The sequence below is a fragment of the Elephas maximus genome, chromosome 21, assembly GCF_024166365.1.
Source record: "Elephas maximus indicus isolate mEleMax1 chromosome 21, mEleMax1 primary haplotype, whole genome shotgun sequence".
NCBI classification, from domain to species: Eukaryota; Metazoa; Chordata; class Mammalia; order Proboscidea; family Elephantidae; genus Elephas; species Elephas maximus.
The window spans coordinates 30,823,641-30,842,841 of NC_064839.1; the positions used below are offsets into that span (position 1 = coordinate 30,823,641).

Consider the following 19,201-nt stretch of genomic DNA (forward strand, 5'->3'; position numbering starts at 1 on the left):
TGCAAATGCTAGTATTTCTACTGCTACCATGGGTGGAGGAAACCGACATTTTGCTGGCTAAAAAAAGTAAGAGAGAAATCTAAATAAGAGTTCACATCCACCTGAGCCTTTACATCAATGAAGCATAGAATAGATGCTACCTCTGAGAGCATAGTGAGCAAGAGATCAGTCCACCTATTTAGGTTACCTCAAGCGACTAGGACCTCAGTGTCTCATTATCCAATGCCTTCTGTCTTTCATTTATTTGTTTGTTTGTTGTTGCTTTTTTGTTTGATTGTATGATCAACAGCAGCTTCTAAGAAGTCTCCCAATACCTCCTAGTGTTCATGTCCTTGTGTAATAGACTTCTCTTGAGTTTAAACTGGATCTAGTGACTTGCTTTCAAGGAACAGAATACAGAAAAAGTGATGGAATAAATCTTCCAGGGTTAGGTTATAAAAAGAGTCTGATCCTGTCTTGTTCGGACTCTCTAATTTTCTGACTTGCTCATCCTGATAGAAGCCAGCTGCAATGTTCTCAGCTGTTCTACAGAGGAGTTTGTGTGGCAAGGAAATGGGGTATGCCTCCAGATAATACTAGAGAAGAATAGAGGTCTTAAGTCAACAGCCCCCAAAGAACTAAATCTTTCCAAAAAATATTTTAGCCTAAAAAAAAAAAATTGACAAAGCAATATATCAAAATATATTGAATATAGCAAAACAATCCTTGGAGGGAATATTACAGCTTTGAATTCTTATTTTAGAAATAGAAATCTCTAACAAATAATCTAAGCTTCCAGCTAAAAAAAAAAAAAAAAAACCTTGAAAAAGAAGAAAAACTAAACCCCAAACAAACAAAAAAGAGCAGAAATCAATGAAATGAATTCAGAAAAGAATATAGAAAATGTCAATGAAACCAAAAGCTGGTTCTTTGAAAAAATAGACAAACTGATAAACATCAAGACTGACATAAAAAAGGAAGGGGGGAGAGAAACAAACTACAAATATTAGAAATGAAAGAGAGAATATCACTACCGACCACACGGACAGGAGAAAATTGTAAGGGAGTACTGAAAACTATTTTATATGCATAAATTTAACAATTTGCATGAAATAGGCCAATTCCTGAGAAACTACAGATTAGCAAAATTTACTAAAGCTGAAAGGTAACCTGACTAGTTCTACAGTTATTAAAAATACTGAATTAGTAGTATAAAACCTCAGTTCCGTTTTCAGGACGTTTGAAGAGATAATTGGACCTGTTCCCTGTGTGCACCACCTACCTAAGCAGTGGCCAGTCTAGAGCTGAATGGTGGTGTAGCGTGTATATCAGTCCTTAACATCTATTGTATGCTTTTAGGATCCAAATCATGTATGAGCAGATCATGAGTGATTCCCTTAGTTGACGTACAACTTTATGTGGTCCCTTTCCTGAGCTCTTCCTTCTTCATGATCTCTCATACTGTATGTTTCCCTGAGGTGTCCCTTTTGGGTCATCCTGCCAGAAAGCTGCAGCCTTGTTCTCCTCACTCTACCATGCACTTCTGTAACTGCAACTGCATCTGGGGCCAAATGGCAGGAGGGAAGAGAGAGGATGATCAGTAGTTCTACTTTCTCTCTTGAGACCTCATTTCTTCCAGTCGAAGAGAAAGTTCTCTTTCCCTCAGAGTTTTAGGGTGCAGTGGCTAAGAGCGTGGCTACTAACCAAAAGGATGGCAGTTCAAATCCACCTGCTGCTCCTCGGAAACCCTATGGAACAGTTCTACTCTGCTGTATAGGGTCACAATGAGTTGGAATCAACTCAACGGCAACAGATCTGGTTTGGTTTGTTTTTTTATGGACTGTCTTGGGCTGAGGCACTAGAAAACAAAGACAAGAAAATAATATACAAACAGGAGATTTTCTCTCCTCTCACTGAGGATTGTTGCTGTTAGTTGCCCTCCAGTTGATTCTGATTCGTGGCGGCCCACGTGTTGCAGAGTGGAACTGCACTCCACAGGGTTTTCAAGGCTGTGATTTTTCAAAAGCAGACCACCAGGCCTTACTTCTGAGGCTCTCTGGATGGGTTTGAACTGCCAACTTTTCAGTTAGTAGTCCAACGTTTAACCATTTGTGCCACCAAGGAACTCCTCTGAGCATTAGACCTCTCGTCCACTCTTCATGAGAGAACTTAAAGATACTCTTTCGGTGCTCTCTGCCTGTGCCCAGGTCCACTTCCTGGTTTGGGGCTGTCTTGAGTCCACGCTGTGAGACATGGGGCGGGGTGGGGGTAGTGGGAGTGTGTGCAGGAGTACAGATCATCTCTGCGATATTTTGAATTTTTATCTTCTTCCCTAATCTGCCTGCTACACTTTATTTTTCAGAGTCCTCAATTAGCTCCTGTATTCATTCTTTCCAGATTTTACAGCTGCATTCAGTGGGGGGTGGGGGTGGGGGTGGGGGTGGGTGACACAATTTTATCTCCAAAGTTTATATGTGTCTAAAATTCAAAAGAGTTACTTAATAATTTGTTTCTCAAATTCTGTGTTTTTTTTTTCTTTTGCAAAAATGGAGAAACTTATTTTTATGTTGCTATCCAGAAAAAATCTTGATATATTTCTCTGTACACATCAAGTTTTGAAAAGAATATATGTTCTACTTCTAGGGAAATTGTATTTTACATATCTAGGATATGCATTAGTATGGCACAAGTTAAAAGTAGTATAAATTATCTCACTAATAAAAGTGCAGCATATTGTCGAGCACATATAAAGGTAAGTTTTACTTGCCTATTTCCTTTTAGGATCTACAGAAAATGTAGAACTAAAAGTGAAAAAAAAAAATGTATGCCAGAAGACCTCTGATGAGCATTTGTTATTTTGAGATTTATGGTCTAGGATTCCTGACTCAAGAGATCTGGCTCACCCACTGAACTGCAGTTACTTGTCTGGATTGAGGCACCAAGCTTTAACTCAACAATAATATTCACCAGATGCTTGGGGGATAAAAAAGAAAAGTCATCAAAATCAATACAAACCTATTTTTGTAGAAAACTGTACTTCATAAATAGCACTGTCTTCATCTTAAAAGTTCAGGAAAAGAAGTTTCTTCGTTCTGGAGTTTGCCAGTAATTCTCTCCCTCTCCTTTCCTCCTTGCTCTCTTTCTCTCCATTCCTCAAATTTAAAACTGATTTTGTTAAAAGTTTTATGAAAATTGATGCAATTATTTAAGGATACCAAAAACAACAAAAGCACCCAAGCCCGTGCCATCAAGTCAATTCCAACTCACAGTAAGCCTATAGGAGAGAACAGAACTGCCCCATAGTGTTCCCAAGTTGTGGCTGATAGATTTGAATTTCTGAGCCACCAGGGTTTCTACAGAGTTGCTATGACTCAAAATCAACTCGATGGCAATGGGTTATTTAAAGACAGTGGACCATAAATCATGGTCTAGAAACCCAATATATCAAAGAGATAACATGCTTTTAACTTTTCTCTATAATTACAAGAACCGTAAAATATAACATTCATTGAAATAACACTTATGGTTTGCTTATTCTGTATCAGACTCTGATTTCTGTGCTCAGACACACTGTTATGGATTGAGTTGTGTCCCCCCAAAATGTGTGTCAACTTGGCTAGGCCATGATTCCCAGTATTGTGTGATTGTCCACCATTTTGTCATCTGATATGATTTTCCAATGTGTTGTAAATCCTACCTCAATGATGTTAATGAGGATTAGAGGCAGTTATGTTAATGAGGCAGGACTCAATCTACAAGATTAGGTTGTATCTTGAGTCAGTCTCTTTTGAGATACAAAAGAGAGAAGTAAGCAGAGAGGCAGGGAGACCTCATACCACCAAGAAAGTAGTGCCAGGAGGGGACCACGTCCTTTGGACCTGGGGTACCTGCACTGAGAAGCTCCTAGACCGGTGGGAAATTGATGACAAGGACCTTCCCCCAGAACCGACAGAGAGAGAAAGCATTCATTCCCCTGGAGCTGGCACCCTGAATTTGGGTTTCTAGCCTCCTAGACTGTGAGAGAATAAATTTCTGTTTGTTAAAGCCACACTCTTCTATTATAGCAGCACTAGATAACTAAGACACACACTGAAGATCATAACTTCATTTGTTCAATCTCTACTGGAAAAATGATTTTTTTTTCCTTCCAGTTAAGGATTAAAATAGAATGAAGAGTAAAGTGGGGTACAGAGGATGAGATGTTCAACTTTCTCTGACAAAGTCAGATCACTTGCCTTTGCTGAATTGAGTTTGATTTAGACATTCTGTCACACGCAATCATTCAATTCTAGTTTATATAGACGTCTTCATAGACGAAATATTATCTGATCTTGATCTTGGAGGAATTGTAGAAGATATCTGGGGTGTGGACATTTCTTGCTGAAGAAATGATATCTGCAAAAGGCAATGAAGCATTATTCAGTGTGGCACAAGTGGGAAGATTTTTTTTTTTTAAATGCTGAGTTAAAAGTGTGGGGGTTGCTAACAGAAAGGTAGAAAGAGAGCTAAATAATCACAAGAGACCATTTTTAGACTTTTTGCTACAAATGACCAGGATATCTTATGTTATTTTAAGTGTGCGTGGGGATGAGATGTTTACATTCTTGTTTTAGAAAGTGGAAGTAATATTGGACAGGGAGACACAAGAGAGTTTGATCAGTTAGTAGATTATGGCAACAGTCCAAAAAGCGGAAAAAATCCAAAATGACTATGATAATCAGTTAAACTCAGAGTGATTTCATGTTATTTAAATTAACTTTTCAAATTTTCTATAATGCCATTTTATTGTTTCATATTTTATTTCTTATTTTAAAATAAATACAACTTTAGATGTATTTCTCAGCACTCATCTAGTTTTTAAAAACATATATATTCTGCTTTTAGGAAAATTACATTCTACATATCCAGGATATGTACTAGCATGGCACAACTTAAAAGTATTATAAATATAAGCATGAATAAAAGGCACAATTTTTCTATATTTATATTTAACTTGACAATTTTGTAGGTGCATTTTTATGTAAATGTAACAGAACAGCTATTGTTGAGTGAGCAAGTGACTTGAACCCATGGAGTTTCTGGTACCATGTTTGTCCAGTAGGGTAATAATGCCCACCTGTCTGGACGCTGTGGAAGAAAGATCTGGCAGTCTGCTTCTGTAAAGATTTACAGCCTTGGAAACCCTATGAGGCAGTTCTACACTGACCTTTAGGGTCACTGTGAGTTTGAATTGACTCAATGGCAATGGGTATCTAGGATACTGGAAATGATATCAGGATTGCTTAGTTGGGCTTAACAACAACAACGAAAAAGTCATTGCTATCAAGTTGATTACAACTACTAGCAACACTCTAGGGGAGGGTAGAACTGCCGCATAGGATTTCCAAGGCTATAATCGTCATAGGAAGCCAACTGCCACATCTTTCTCAGGTGGGAATGGTTGGTGGGTTCAAACTGCCAATCTTTTGGTTAGCAGCTGAGCACTTTACCACTGCACTACCTGGGCTCCTTTAGTTGGAGTTAAAACCTATTTATTTCTAAGATTTCCTTACCAGGAAGCAGAACAATAAATGGAAAAAAAAAAAAAAATCAGAGTCTTGAGAATTTCATGATTGATCTGTGTAAACCAAGATCCCATAAAACATGGGATCGATCAGTCAAACCAGGAGCCAGAGGTTAAGTTAAATGGAATAGGAACAAGGGCAACAGCAAACTGTTCGTTGTCCTGGAATATTTTTGTTGTTTGTTTCATCGTTTTTCTAGAACTTCACTGTCTAAGACTGGCCCGTCGCATTTTACCAGTAGGCTAGTAAGAACCTGCATGTTTTAAGTTAGTTTAAAGGTATAGCTGCTAGGGAAACAGCATAGTTTATTCATCAAGGCATAATGAAGACAAAACAAATCATGGAGTGTTTGAATCAGTAAAGGCAAGTTAATGCTGGTTGCTTATGTAATTATTTTTATTACGTTAAGAGAAGGGAAACTTTTTGTTGTTAGTATGAGAGCCCTTAAGGAAGCAAAACATTATTAGAATAAACAAATTCAAAGGTGCGTGTTTAACTTTGTTCATAGGCGGGAACCTCTGGTATGTATAATCTTGTTCTGGGCATTTGATTGACTATATGTATAAGAACTTCCTATACTTTTAAACAACATATTGCTTCCATGGCAATGCCTAAAAGAGTTGATTAGATTTATTAGCTTCCCTGGCTCCACTGGGAAGAATACAAGAGCTGTCTTGTGGAATCTGGTTATGACTTCAGTTTGCTCTGAAATCTTTTTTAAGATCTCAGCTATCAAACTCGCAGGGAGGAGGCCCACAATTAATATAAAACGGTGATTTTGCTTTCTAACTGTCTGGTAGGTTCCAGGAATACAAGCAAGGCAAGGCTTAAAAGCTTTTGTGATAAACCTACCCCATTCATTTAGCCTGCTAACTAAAACTTGGCAGATACCTCTTCTACTTGGACGGTAGTCAGAGTTTGGCTATTCTAAGTTTCAGAGAAGGGTGGATATGGCTTTGATTCCAAAGTTTATCAGTAGCAAATACTGTATTTGTAGGCAGGTTTTCTGGTCTTAATTTTTTTCTTTTAAAAAATTAATGTATTCCAATGGTAAAAATACCAATTCAATGAAATAAAAGGATGACCAACCCCATTCAATCATATCCCAAAAGACATTTGCCACTGTTCCTGCTTCCGTGACTCCCAGCTTAGAAGACAAAAAGCCTGACGTGCTGTCTTCCTATTTTGTGGTAGGCAGGACATGGTCACATGAATTGGCCTCTCTTTTGCAAGTGAGTGATTTTACCCAGACTTGTTTTTGGAATCTTAAGTGATGCAAAGATATGCAGACAATCTAGAATTTGGTTTGCGGTGAGAACAACAGCATCCCTTACATGAGGTGACATCCAGGTTTGTCAGCTGATGCTCACTAGCTTCCTTTGCTTCTCCTGCATCCTCGTGCACTGGGTAATAGCCTTCTATTGAACTTACTTTCATCTTGAGTTAGCTGGCTATTTTCTACTGCTCACAACAAAAACACAATGCAAATATTTCAGCTTGAAAAGATGAGGTAAAATTGCAGTATATGCTGCCAAGATTTCTGTTGAGGTTCTACCATAGGATGCATATTGTCACTGGTTTGGGGGCAAAAAATGATTAAGATCTGGCCCTTGTCAATAGCTTCCAGAATATTTTTTTTTTTAATCCAAAATGTTTGAATTTTACATACACTCTAGCTGAGAACAATATTGTTGTTGTTGTTAGTTTCCATCGAGTCAGCTCCAGCTCACGGTGACCTTGTGTATAACAGGACGAAACAATGCACGGTCCTGCACCATCTTCGCGGGCCATCTTTGTCATCACTGGTATGTTTGAGTCCTTTGTTGTGGCTGTTGTGTCAATCCATTTCATTGAAGGTGTCCTTTGTTTTCACTGACTCTCTACTGTACCAAAGATGACATCCTTTTCTAGTGATTGGTCTTTCCTAATGACATGTCCAAAGTAAGCAAGTCAAACTCACCATCCTCACTTCTAAGGAATATTCTGGTTGTATTTCTTCTAAGATTGATTTTAATGAATGTAACACAGCATTGGCCAAACTTTTTTCATACATGGTAGAATGTGAAATGACATGAAGGAAGAATATGGCAAATAATGAGTGTTAATTTAAACGCTTAAAGGAGGCTACCTGTCTTCTTTATTAAAAAAAAAAAACACTATGTGGTAGACAATCGTTCTATTTTATGAGTCGCAGGATGGAAGAATGTCAACGTTCCTGTGAAAATTCAAGCACATTACCATTTGACGGCTGACACGAGTAATCTGAATCATGCCATTAGTTGAAAGAAATGATCAGCATCATCAACAGAATAGGAAGCATAAAATTATATGCTTTCTTGTAATTATTTTTCAATGCAAAGACAAGCAGTAGTCTGTTGTCCAATGCTGTGCTAAAATCATTAACTAATGTGTATTTTAATCACAGCTAGTGTGTATGTATGTGTGTGTAAAATTTGGATCAAATATAGTAGTATATATTTGTACAAAAATCACTTCCTGCAGACAAATCCTCTAGGAAATGACTAAAACCCAATTTAGCATTTGATAGCTCATTCTTTGTTATGCTATGCCCAGAGTGTGCTGTGAGAAGCAATTTCTGACGATATCTGGCAGGTCACTGCTTCTGCCCAAGAGTGAAATCTTGAATAAAGAGACAGGAAGATGCAAAGACTATTGAGAATTCAGATTAAAGATTAAAAGTATGTGCTTTGACATAATGCAAAATGCAGGTTCTTGTCTGAGAGTGCTAAACTCAGTACTTAAGGCATAGTAAGTACTTTGCAAGTGTTGGCTGTTATTTGTATTGATGTTAACTCTTTCCTTTCTAATCCTCCTCAGAAAATAATGTCTATTTAATTATAACTAAGAAATCACTCTTTTTGTATCTTATGCTATTTATAGGTCATTTCTTTGCAGTAATTTTCCCCATGCATTAAGGATCCAGGCTGATTCCAAATTCAGTGTTCCCTATTCTCTCATATAACCTGGGAAAAATGAATCGCTAGTGAATTTCAAATCAGTTCTTCAATACTAGTTAAATGAAACCCTCATTTTTCTAAGGCAGACTAATAATCAGAATTGCAGATGGTCTGTACTCTGTTATTAATGTGAGAGACCTAATCACACACTAAAGAATAAAGTACATCAATGAGTCTCCCTGGGAAATCAGGAAGAAATTGAGCTTGTCCACTGCTGTCAGCCTGACCTTCAAGATATGACAAGATGCCAAAGAGGTGGCATTACTCAAGATTTCCAGAAACTCAGAGAAGTATATAGTATTTCGAAAGAATCTACCTTTCCTCAATCCAGCATCTGAGTTATATAATGCTTAAATGCTGTTAGTGATTTTGCACACCTCCAGTGATGGTTCTAAACCACGTACCACCTCAAAATTCTAAGATCTCTCTCTCTATATATATATTTTTTCCTCCCTCATCTCTAAAACTATACACGTAACCAAACCATCAAAATAGTGCAGATATGTTCCACTACTTCCTATTAAACCAAATGACTATATGTGTATAACAGGATCTAGGTGCTGAAACTTGTTCTTCCATTCAAGGCTTTATAAGTTTTCTTGAAACTCAACAATGAGGTGATCTCTTGTATAGAGTACTAGGGATATGGCATGAGAATAAAAAAAAAAAAAGCCACATACTGTCTTCATTACTATCTGCTTGATGTTGTTTATTTAGTCCTCATAATATCCCAAAAAGTTGGGTACTATCATTGCCCTCTTTTACAAATGAGAAAACTGAGAGAGAGATTTAGTAACTTGTCCCAAGTGACACAGGTGGTAAATAGTGGAGATTGGATTTGAACCCAGGCAGTCTGACTTTGAAGTCTTCTTTTCTTGCCTACATTATGGTACTATAGGTAGATACATCGAGTTCTGAATATATGTTCTTTCCACTGCTTCATGATGATGCCAGAAGATTATCAAAGTAGCCACATAAATTGCTCAGTGCAGTGTGATTAAAAGAGAGCTGGATTTTATGCAGATCAATTTGAATCTAAATCCTGCCTTACCACTTACTAGCTATGTGGTAGTTAAGTTACCACTTTAATCTTGTTTCCTTATTGCAAAATGTTGGTAATCATACCAACAATAGATTTATGTTGGGCATTAAATAACAAATATATAAAACATCTAAAATAAAACTAGAACATAAAACATGCTTTAAAGCTATAATCATTTTCCATGAGTATTCATCCTGCCAACTGTTATTTAGCATACTATACCCTATTTTTACTCTTCCCAGAGAATAGTGTAGATGTTGAATCACAGTCCACATAAGTTATGAGAAATAAAGCAGTGTATCTTCCTCTGGCTTAGTCTAATTTATAAGATTTGGTGGGGGAAGGAAAGAGATGGGTTAAAGTTCCATTTGCCTTAATTTCTATGAACTCTACAGTAGGGCCATCATCAAAGAGTCAATTGTTCAGGCAAGGCTGAGTACCTTCTGCAAAGTGTACATATATATTTTCAGTTTTATTGTAAGAGGAAATAATGTGGAATTCATTTTTTATACTGAGAGAAAACCAAAGAGATCTGGAAAAATATCCCAGAAGTATTATGAAACCCATGAACATCTCCAAAACCTTTTGAAAAGGTTCTAATTCCTTCTCAAACGACAGCTCATGCATAATTAGAACAGGAAGATTGGGTCTTTAGTATGTCCACTTGTATGGGGGGCAGTGGGAAGTGTGCAAACGTCATTAAAGAAGCGACTCTCAAAGCTTTTGCAGCCACTTTTCACATATCACAGATAAACATCCTCAAATGTCCCGTTCATTGTATGTGGGCTTTTGAGGCAGGATGGGGATATGGCAAACACGAAGTCAAACTCAAATACATACTCACTAGTTAACCACATGACTTTGGGCAACCTATCTCACTAAGTCTCAATTTCCATATTTGCCATGGAAATAAAGAGAAAAACAAACAAGGCATCTCTTTTAGGTAGTGCAGAGCTAATCTAATCAGTGGGACCCCAGTAGTCCAGAAAACAGAATTCTTTGGTGTGCAAAGAACTGTGGTGGGCAGAGAGATAGAAATTATAATTAATTAGACTGCTGCCAAAAATGTCTCCCAATTTAAATGGATAAAAGAGTTTCAACAGGCTTTGGTACAGCATAGTAGGATTTTGGGAGAAATCAGATGGACTAGCTAAAAGGGGCACCAATAGAGGGTTTAGAGTTTCATGGGCATTTCTTGAGGTTTTGGATGATGATAGAGGAGAAATCCAGGCTACCTGAGATACACAGTGAGTTTGGAGGTACATAGTTCAGGAAGGAGGGAGGTGAAATGACCAGGTAGTAGAAAAGTTTCATAAAAGTCATTAAATTTTGGATAGATACATTTTCCTGTGAATCACTCATGTTTTGTGAATATTCTCCACATGTATTTTTACTTACCTACTTTCTTTTAATTTTTTTTTTTCCCCTGGAGATAAATTTTGCTGATGGCAAAGAAATCAAATTATAACGTGTTTCTTGGTATTGTCAGGCTCTGTTTTCTTCCAAAAGCCATTAAGTAAACTGTAATGCAAATAAATTACTGCTGGGGTATCTGAGGTTTTTCTAAAATACCTTTTTCTTCTGAGGAATTCCTAAGAACTGACTCACCTTAATGAAGTGTGAAAATGTATGTCAAAGGTACTCTCAGGTTTACTTTCCCCAAATTCTCCGTTCTTCCCGTGGAATTATACAAGCTTATATGAGGACATGGGGTCACTATGAGTTAGAATTGATCAGAGGGCACCCAATAACAACAACCTAACAATGTGTGAGGATTATTACTATAATAAATGCTATTTATAGAAATTCTAGCCCTTCCTAGACACAAAATTATTTCAGAATTATTATTTTCTTCCTTTTTCCTTATTCTGTATAGTAGGGATGACCTTGAGGCTGATTTTCACTTATTACTTGACCTGTATTCATCAATATAAAATAAGATTTGGATTGACTTACTCACTTTCTTAACTTGCTATATAGATACAGAAATGGTGCTAGCTAGCTAGCTAGATAGATAGATAGACCAATCAATCCTTGGTGATTTATTTCACTTACTTGGCAAATTATTTATCACAAGTGATGTGGGAATAGGTGTGGCTTTTGGATCAAGTTGATGGGCTTTGATCTTTGTTCCATGGTTCTGGGCTAGTTAGGTCTTCTTTGCATTTCAGTTTCTTACGTCTATAAAATGGGAATAGGAGTACCTATGGCATTGGGTTATCGGGAGGATTATGCAAAGGAATGTATGTAAATCACCTAGTCAAGGGACAAGCACATTGCTGTTGTTTGAGAAATATTCATTTAGCCTCCTCTTCCAGTATCTTTAGATCTCAAATTACAGCTCCTAACACCCTAGCATCTTCCCAAACAATTTTAGATTCATTTCAGTCCCTAGTAAAAAGGACCCCCATGCATCTGTCAGATTGCTGTACTGCGGGGTCAGGGGGCTTGGGTGTTATTGTGATACTGAAAGCTATGCCACCGGTATTCAAATACCAATAAGGCACCCGTAATGGAGAGGTTTCAGCCAAGCTTCCAGACTAAGATAGACTAGGAAGAAGAATCTGGTAGTCTACTTCTGAAGAAAATTAGGCAGTGAAAACCTTATGAATAGAAACAGAGCAAAGTCTGATATAGTGCTGGAAGATGAGCCCCACAGGTTGGAAGGCACTGAAATTACAACTGAAGAAGAGCTGCCTCCTTAAAGTAGAGTTGACCTTAATGATGTAGACAGAGTCAAGATTTTGGGCCCTTCATTTGACTCAAATGAGAAGAAATAGTTGCAAACATCCATTAATAATTGGAACGTGGAATGCACAAAGTACAAATCTAGGAAAACTGGAAATCATCAAAAGTGAAATGGAATGCATAAAAGATCGATATCCTAGGCATTAGTGAGCTGAAATGGATTGGTGTTGACGATTTTTGAATCAGAAAATCGTATGGTCTACTATGCTGGGAATGACAATTTGAAGAAGAATGGCTCCACATTCATCGTCAAAACAAATTTCAAGATCTATCCTGAAGTATAACACTGTCAGTGATAAGACAATATCCCTTACAAGGGAGACTAGTTAATACAACTATTATTCAAATTTATGCACCAACCACCGAGGCGAAAGATGAGGAAACTGAAGATTTTTACCAACTTCTGCAGTCTGAAATTGATCAAGCATGCAATCAGGATGCATTGATAATTAGTGGTAATTGGAATGTGAAAGTTGGAAACAAAGCAGAAGAATTGGTAGTTGGAAAATATGGCCTTGGTAATAGAAACGATGCCAGAGATCACATGATAGAATTTTGCAAGAGCAACAACTTCTTCATTGCAAGTATCTTTTCAACAACATAAACGGTGATTATACACGTGGACGTCATCAGATGGAATACACAGGAATCAAATCGACTACATTTGTAAAGAGATGGTGGAAAAGCTCGATATCATCCGTCAGAACAAGGCCAAGGGCTGACCATGGAACAGACCATCAATTGCTCATATGCAAGTTCAAGTTGAAGCTGAAGAGAATTAGAACAAGCCCAGGAGAGCCAAAGTATGACCTTGAGTATACTCCAGTTGAATTTAGAGACCATTTCAAGAATACATTTGACACATTAAACACTAATGACTGAAGATCAGATTAGCTGTGGAATGACATCAAGGACATCATACGTGAAGAAACCAAGAGGTCATTAAAAAGACAGAAAAGACCAAAATGAATGTCAGAAGAGACTCTGAAAGTTGCTCTTGAATGTCGGGTAGCTAAAGCAAGAGGAAGAAATGATGAAGTAAAAGAACTGAACAGAAGATTCCAAAGGGTGGCTTGAGAAGACAAAGTAAAGCATTATGATAACATGGGCAAAGACCGGGAGTTAGAAAATCAAAAAGGGAAGAACATGCTGGGCATTTCTCAAGCTGAAAGAACTGAAGAAAAAAATCAAGCTTCAAGTTGCAATAGTGAAGGATTCTATGGGCAAAATGCTGAACGACACAGGAAGCATCAAAAGATGTTAGTAGGAATACACAGAGTCACTGTACCAAAAAGAACTGGTTCAATCATTTCAGGAGGTAGAATATGATCAAGAACTGAGGGTACTGAAGGAAGAAGTCCAAGCTGCACTGAAGACATTGGCGGAAAAAAAAAAAAGTTCTAGGAATTGACATAATAGCAATTGAAATGTTTTAACAAATGGGTGCAGGACTGGAGGTGCTCACTCCTCTATGCCAAGAAATTTGGAAGACAGCTTACTGGCCAACTGCCATATTTATGCCTGTTTCAAAGAAAGGCAATCCAACAGAATGCAGAAATTATACAACAGTACCATTAAAATCACACACAAATAAAATTTTGATAAAGATAATTCAAAAGTGGTTGCAGCAGTATATCAACAGGGAAACTGCCAGAAATTCAAGCCAGGTTCAGAAAAGGATGTGGAACAAGGGATATTACTGCTGATGTCAGATGGATCCTGGCTAAAAGCAGTGAATAATAGAAAAATGTTTACTTGTGTTTTATTGACTATGAAAAGGCATTCAACCACATGGATCATAATGATTTACGGATAACATTGCAAAGAATGGGAATTCCAGGACGTTTAATTGTGCACATAAAAAACCTGTACACTGACCAAGAGGCAATTGTTTGAACAGAACAAGTGGGTAATGCATTCTGAAAGGTGTGCATCGGGGTTATACATTTTCACCATACTTATTCAATCTGTATGCTGAGCAAATAATCCAAGAAGCTGGACTATGTGAAGAAGAGCATGGCATCAGGATTGGAGGAAGACTCATTAACAACCTTCGAGGTGCAGATGACACAACCTTGCTTTCTGAAAGGGAAGAGGACTTGAAGGACTTACTGCTGAAGATCAAAGACTACAGCCTTCAGTATGGATTACACCTCAACCTAAAGAAAACAAAAGTCCTCACAACTGGGCCAATAAGCATCATCACGATAAAAGGAGAAAAAATTGAAGTTGTCAAGGATTTCATTTTACTTGGATCTACAATCAATGCCCATAGAAACAGTAGTCAAGAAATCAAAGGACATGTTGCATTGGGTAAATCTGCTGCAAAAGACTTCTTTAAACTGTTAAAGCAAAGATGTCACTTTAAAGACTAAGATGTGCCTGACCCAGGCCATAGTATTTTCTATCACCTCATACGCATGTGAAGGCTGGGCAATGAATAGGAATGACCAAAGAAGAACTGACTCCTTTGAATTATGACGCTAGTGAAGAATATTGAGTAAAACATGAGCTGTCAAAAGAACCATCAAATATGTCTTGGATAAAGTACAGTCAGAATGCTCCTTAGAAGCAAGGATGGTGAGACTTCGTCTCACATACTTTGGACATGTTATCAGAAGGGACCAGTCCCTGGAGGAGGACATCATACTTGGCAAAGTAGAGGGTCAGCAAAAAATAGAAAGACCCTCAAGGGGATGGATTGACACAGTGACTGCAACAATGGAGTCAAGTTTAACAACGATCATTTGGATGGTGTGGGGTAGGGCAGTGTTTTGTTCTAGGAGAAAAGACCTGGCAATCCACTCCTATAAAGATTAAACTACCCTGTGGGGCAATTGTACTCTGTCATATAGGATCATTATGAGTCAGAATTGACTTGATGGCACACAATGATAACAAGACTACTAATAGAATCATTGGAATATGCTTGCACTTTTAGAAATGATAAAAATATATTCACATACACAGCTTCATGTGATTTACTCAAAAATGCTAGAAGTTAGCTTGTATCAACATCATCTTATAGACGATAACACCAAGGCTATGAAATCAGACAACAAAGCTACTTAGCGACAGTCAAAATTCAAAGCCAGGACTTCTGACTGCAAATACTATGGAGAACCTCTTTACTCTACCAGGTTGATTTCATAACCTTTTAGAACTGTCAAGATCCCTTTAGATATTCCCCATCCCACTCCTGTTTTGCAAATAAGAAATCTAGGTCCAAAGAGGGAAATTCTTGTTCAGGTTATGTAAAATTCAGGAGCATAGAGCAAATTTCTTCTTGGTAATATTTATACTTTCCAGAAGTGGTTCGCCTCAATCCTCGATGAAAAATGGTTGCATAATTACTCTGTATTATTAATGACATGCACTCTTGGGTCTAGCTGCCCAAATGATTGTAACATTGATTTATCTTCTAAATTTTTTTCATTAGAAAATTAAGATTAAGACTCTAAAATATACGTAAACAATCTCCTGACCATCAAATATGCCTTTTACAGTCCACTTAAGTTGTTGTAAAAGCTTTCTCTTAGGCTAAAGTTTTGTTTCGTTCCAGTAATGCAATTTAGAAGGGATATATAAAGTTGCTTATGTGTCAGATTATTGATGTATTTGCAAAGGTTAAATCATATCTGTAACACTTAGACATGAACGATCATTTACATCTCCTTCAATGTCTGCATATTTTTGCACCTACCTTTGTCCTTCCAGCCTCTCACTGTAGAGATCACAGGCAATGGGCCATCATCTTCCATTATCCATTGGAAACTGTCAATTCAATCATTCTGAGGTAATTTTAGGAACATACTTAATAAATTGAATAATCATTTTTCTGTCCTTTTTTACAGCCTGTCTTTCTAGACATATGTTAAATACATTTTCAATCATTGACAGAATTTCTAAGGAAGTGAAACTCATTTGTTATCTTAGTCAAAGGAGTTTTAATGTCATCTCCTGGAGCAACAGCTGAATGTGGGGATGTTACATAACAGTTCCAGCATAACATTTATTGGGTAACAGAGTCAGATGTAGGCTGGGTATGATAAAAATTAGTGAACTTATGTTGTGTCCTCATATTGAATTCAATCTTTGGTTTGGGTCTTGCCAATTCTGTTCTATTTTCATTAGAGCAATCATCACTTATTAGTCTTTCACCCGAGGTCATGATATTTGTATTACTAGCTGTTACGGATTGAATTGTGTCCCCAGAAAAATATGTGTTGTAAATCCTATACCATATACTTGTGATTATAATCTCATTTGGAAATGGATTTTCTTTGTTATATTAATGAGACAGTATTAGTATAAGATGTGTCGAGTCAATCTTTTTTCAGATATAAAAGGAGCAGATTAAGCAAGAAGTGTGGGTGGGGGGCAGAGATAGGGAAAGATAGATGTCACAGAACATGAAGATCACCAAGGAACCAAGGAACAAGGACCCTCCCCCAGAGCCAACAGGGAGAGAAGCCTTCCCCTAGAGCTGGTGTCCTGAATTCAGACATCTAACCTCCTAAACTGTAAGAGAATAAATTTCTGTTTATTAAAGCTACCCACTTGTAGTATTTCTGTTACAGCAGTACTAGATAACTAAGATACTAGGTATAAGCCAAATTGACTCTAAAACTATTTATTACCATTACTGGTTATCTAAGTACTATAAATATGTAGAAGTATACACAGAGGTACAATATAAGACTGCACTAGTCTACATATAGCAGTCTGGGATCAGTTTGGGATCAGAAGATCTCTGGCACTAGTTTTCTGTGTTAATAAATTTATTTCTCTTGATTTTGATTTCTTATTTGTAAATAGAGGCAGTATGAGTAGACTATTCTTCAGAAAGGCATTAGATTTAGGTTTTTCTAATAATAATATTTTATTGTGCCACCATGTGCCAAGCACTGGACTGGACAATCTATGCACATTCTAATCACCACAGCAGCCTTGTGAGAAAGGTGGCATTGTAGCATTCCATGTCAGGAAAGTAATGGGACTGCTCCAAAAATCACACGGCTGTTATGTAATGAAGTGACACAATACCACCAGACGTGTCTGCCTTTAAAACCCTGTTCTTTCTACTACATCACATTTCTACTCACAAAATACACCAAGAGCTGGCAAATGTCCTCATTTTGTTTCCTATCCTGGAATAGAGATTATTTCACAGCCATTAAGATAATATTACATGTCATTTTAACCTAACATTCAAACATAAAAAAAGCTAGAATTTACAAGTGAGAAGTAAGATCAAGTAAAGTTCTAGAAAGCTCCCTAAATATGCTCGGAGGAAGCACAAGCATAAGGACTATTTTCAGTTTCTCTGATTTTTAAAAGCCCCTTTCCAGCCTGAAATACAGAGCCTAGAAATGCCCCCCACTAGCAATTGAGTCAGAGAACTCAACAGAGACCAAATATTATTCTATTCTCTGGCACTCGGTTGGTCACCTTTCCATCCCTCCCTTTTTCTGAGACAGTGGAAAATGACTCCTATCAAGGAAACCAAAACAGTAAAAACAGAAAGAAACTACGAGAAATTCTACTTAACAATTTCCAGTCATGGCTGGGGCTTGGGAAAATTGAAAACAGGCTAAGAGTGCTCACTTTTCAGCCACGCCCTAGAATTCGTCTTGGTTTCAGTACAGAGAATCATTTCCGTGAAAGAGCGCTACAAGGAGACTGTGAGATCACATTTCTTTTCCTCGGTCAGGAGCAGAAACACTGTGAAGGGATCAGACAGTCCCTGAAGAAGCACCTGAAAGAAACTGATTATAAGAAACATGAAATACATAGGCTCTCTCCTCACCTACCTCCCTGCCGCCTCCACCCCCCGCTCCAGGGTCGGCCCAGAAAGGCATTTGAGTTCTATGGGAGATGTATTCAGTAACAAAAGAACAAGATTGAGCCTTGATAATGCAGGAAAATGAAACCGGGAGAAGGTTAAACTTGCCGTTTCTGGAAGCAGGCATTTCTTCCAGAACACACAGGAAAGGCCTGGGGACGTCGCTCTCTTTGTACTCCTAACAGAGAAAGCACTTTGCTTTTGCTGAGTCTGACTCTTATTACTTTTTTTCCATCCTTTGCCCTGATCTCAGGGTGAGAGGGGAAAAAAAAAAAAAGGAAAGTGTTCCTTATTTAGCATGGTGGGGATTCCTTTTGTGTGTTTGAATCATTATTTTACTGACAAAATGCCAACCCCACCACTTAGAGTAAGAAAATATTGTTGATGCCTTTCCCACTTATACCACAACCATCTCCTCCCCCACCTCAAGTCGTTGTTGAAACCCTAAGTGTGTATTGATTTACTAAATTCAGTTCTTGCCATAGCTGTATCAAATATCATTGGTTTCACTTTAAAAAATACTTTTCCCCCAAAGAGCAAGCTCTCAGACTCACTGAGTTATTCGTGGATTAAGGAAAAAATATATATATATATATATATATTTCTGATAAAGGTAAAAGTTGGTTGCCAAAAACCCTAGTGTAAAAGATTAATGTGTACAATAGGAGTATAGTGAATTAGAAACATTTACCAAAATTACTTACTGTGAACCTATGCAGTTCCAAGCTCTTGCCAAGTTTCCATAAACATCACGTCCTTACTACTGGGATTGAGTTTATTGCTGGTGCCAAGCTGAGGATTGCTGGAGGGTCAAATTAAATGCCCAGTAATTATTCTCTGTAGCTATAAGAGCTTTAAATGAAGGGATGTGACTCATGGAGAGAAATTTGATTATAAACATTCACATACAAGTAACTTGAGAAGTATAAGCACCAGATGGCAACGGTGGAAAATCATATTAAAAGTCTATTATAAGTCTTAGGAATCTGGCTAAACACACTCTGGTACATCTATACAACAGAACAGTACCCAGCAATAAAAAGGA

At 37.6% G+C, this 19,201-nt stretch overlaps 1 long non-coding RNA gene across 1 annotated transcript; it reads right to left on the bottom strand.

The window, feature by feature from the left end:
- Positions 1-4,182: 4,182 nt before the first annotated feature.
- Positions 4,183-18,182, bottom strand: LOC126065199 (uncharacterized). Its single transcript, XR_007514757.1, has 3 exons — positions 17,919-18,182; positions 16,015-16,085; positions 4,183-4,374 (listed from the first exon to the last, which is right to left on the bottom strand). It is a non-coding gene; the product is annotated as an uncharacterized LOC126065199 (long non-coding RNA).
- Between the last annotated feature and the right edge of the window lie 1,019 nt (positions 18,183-19,201).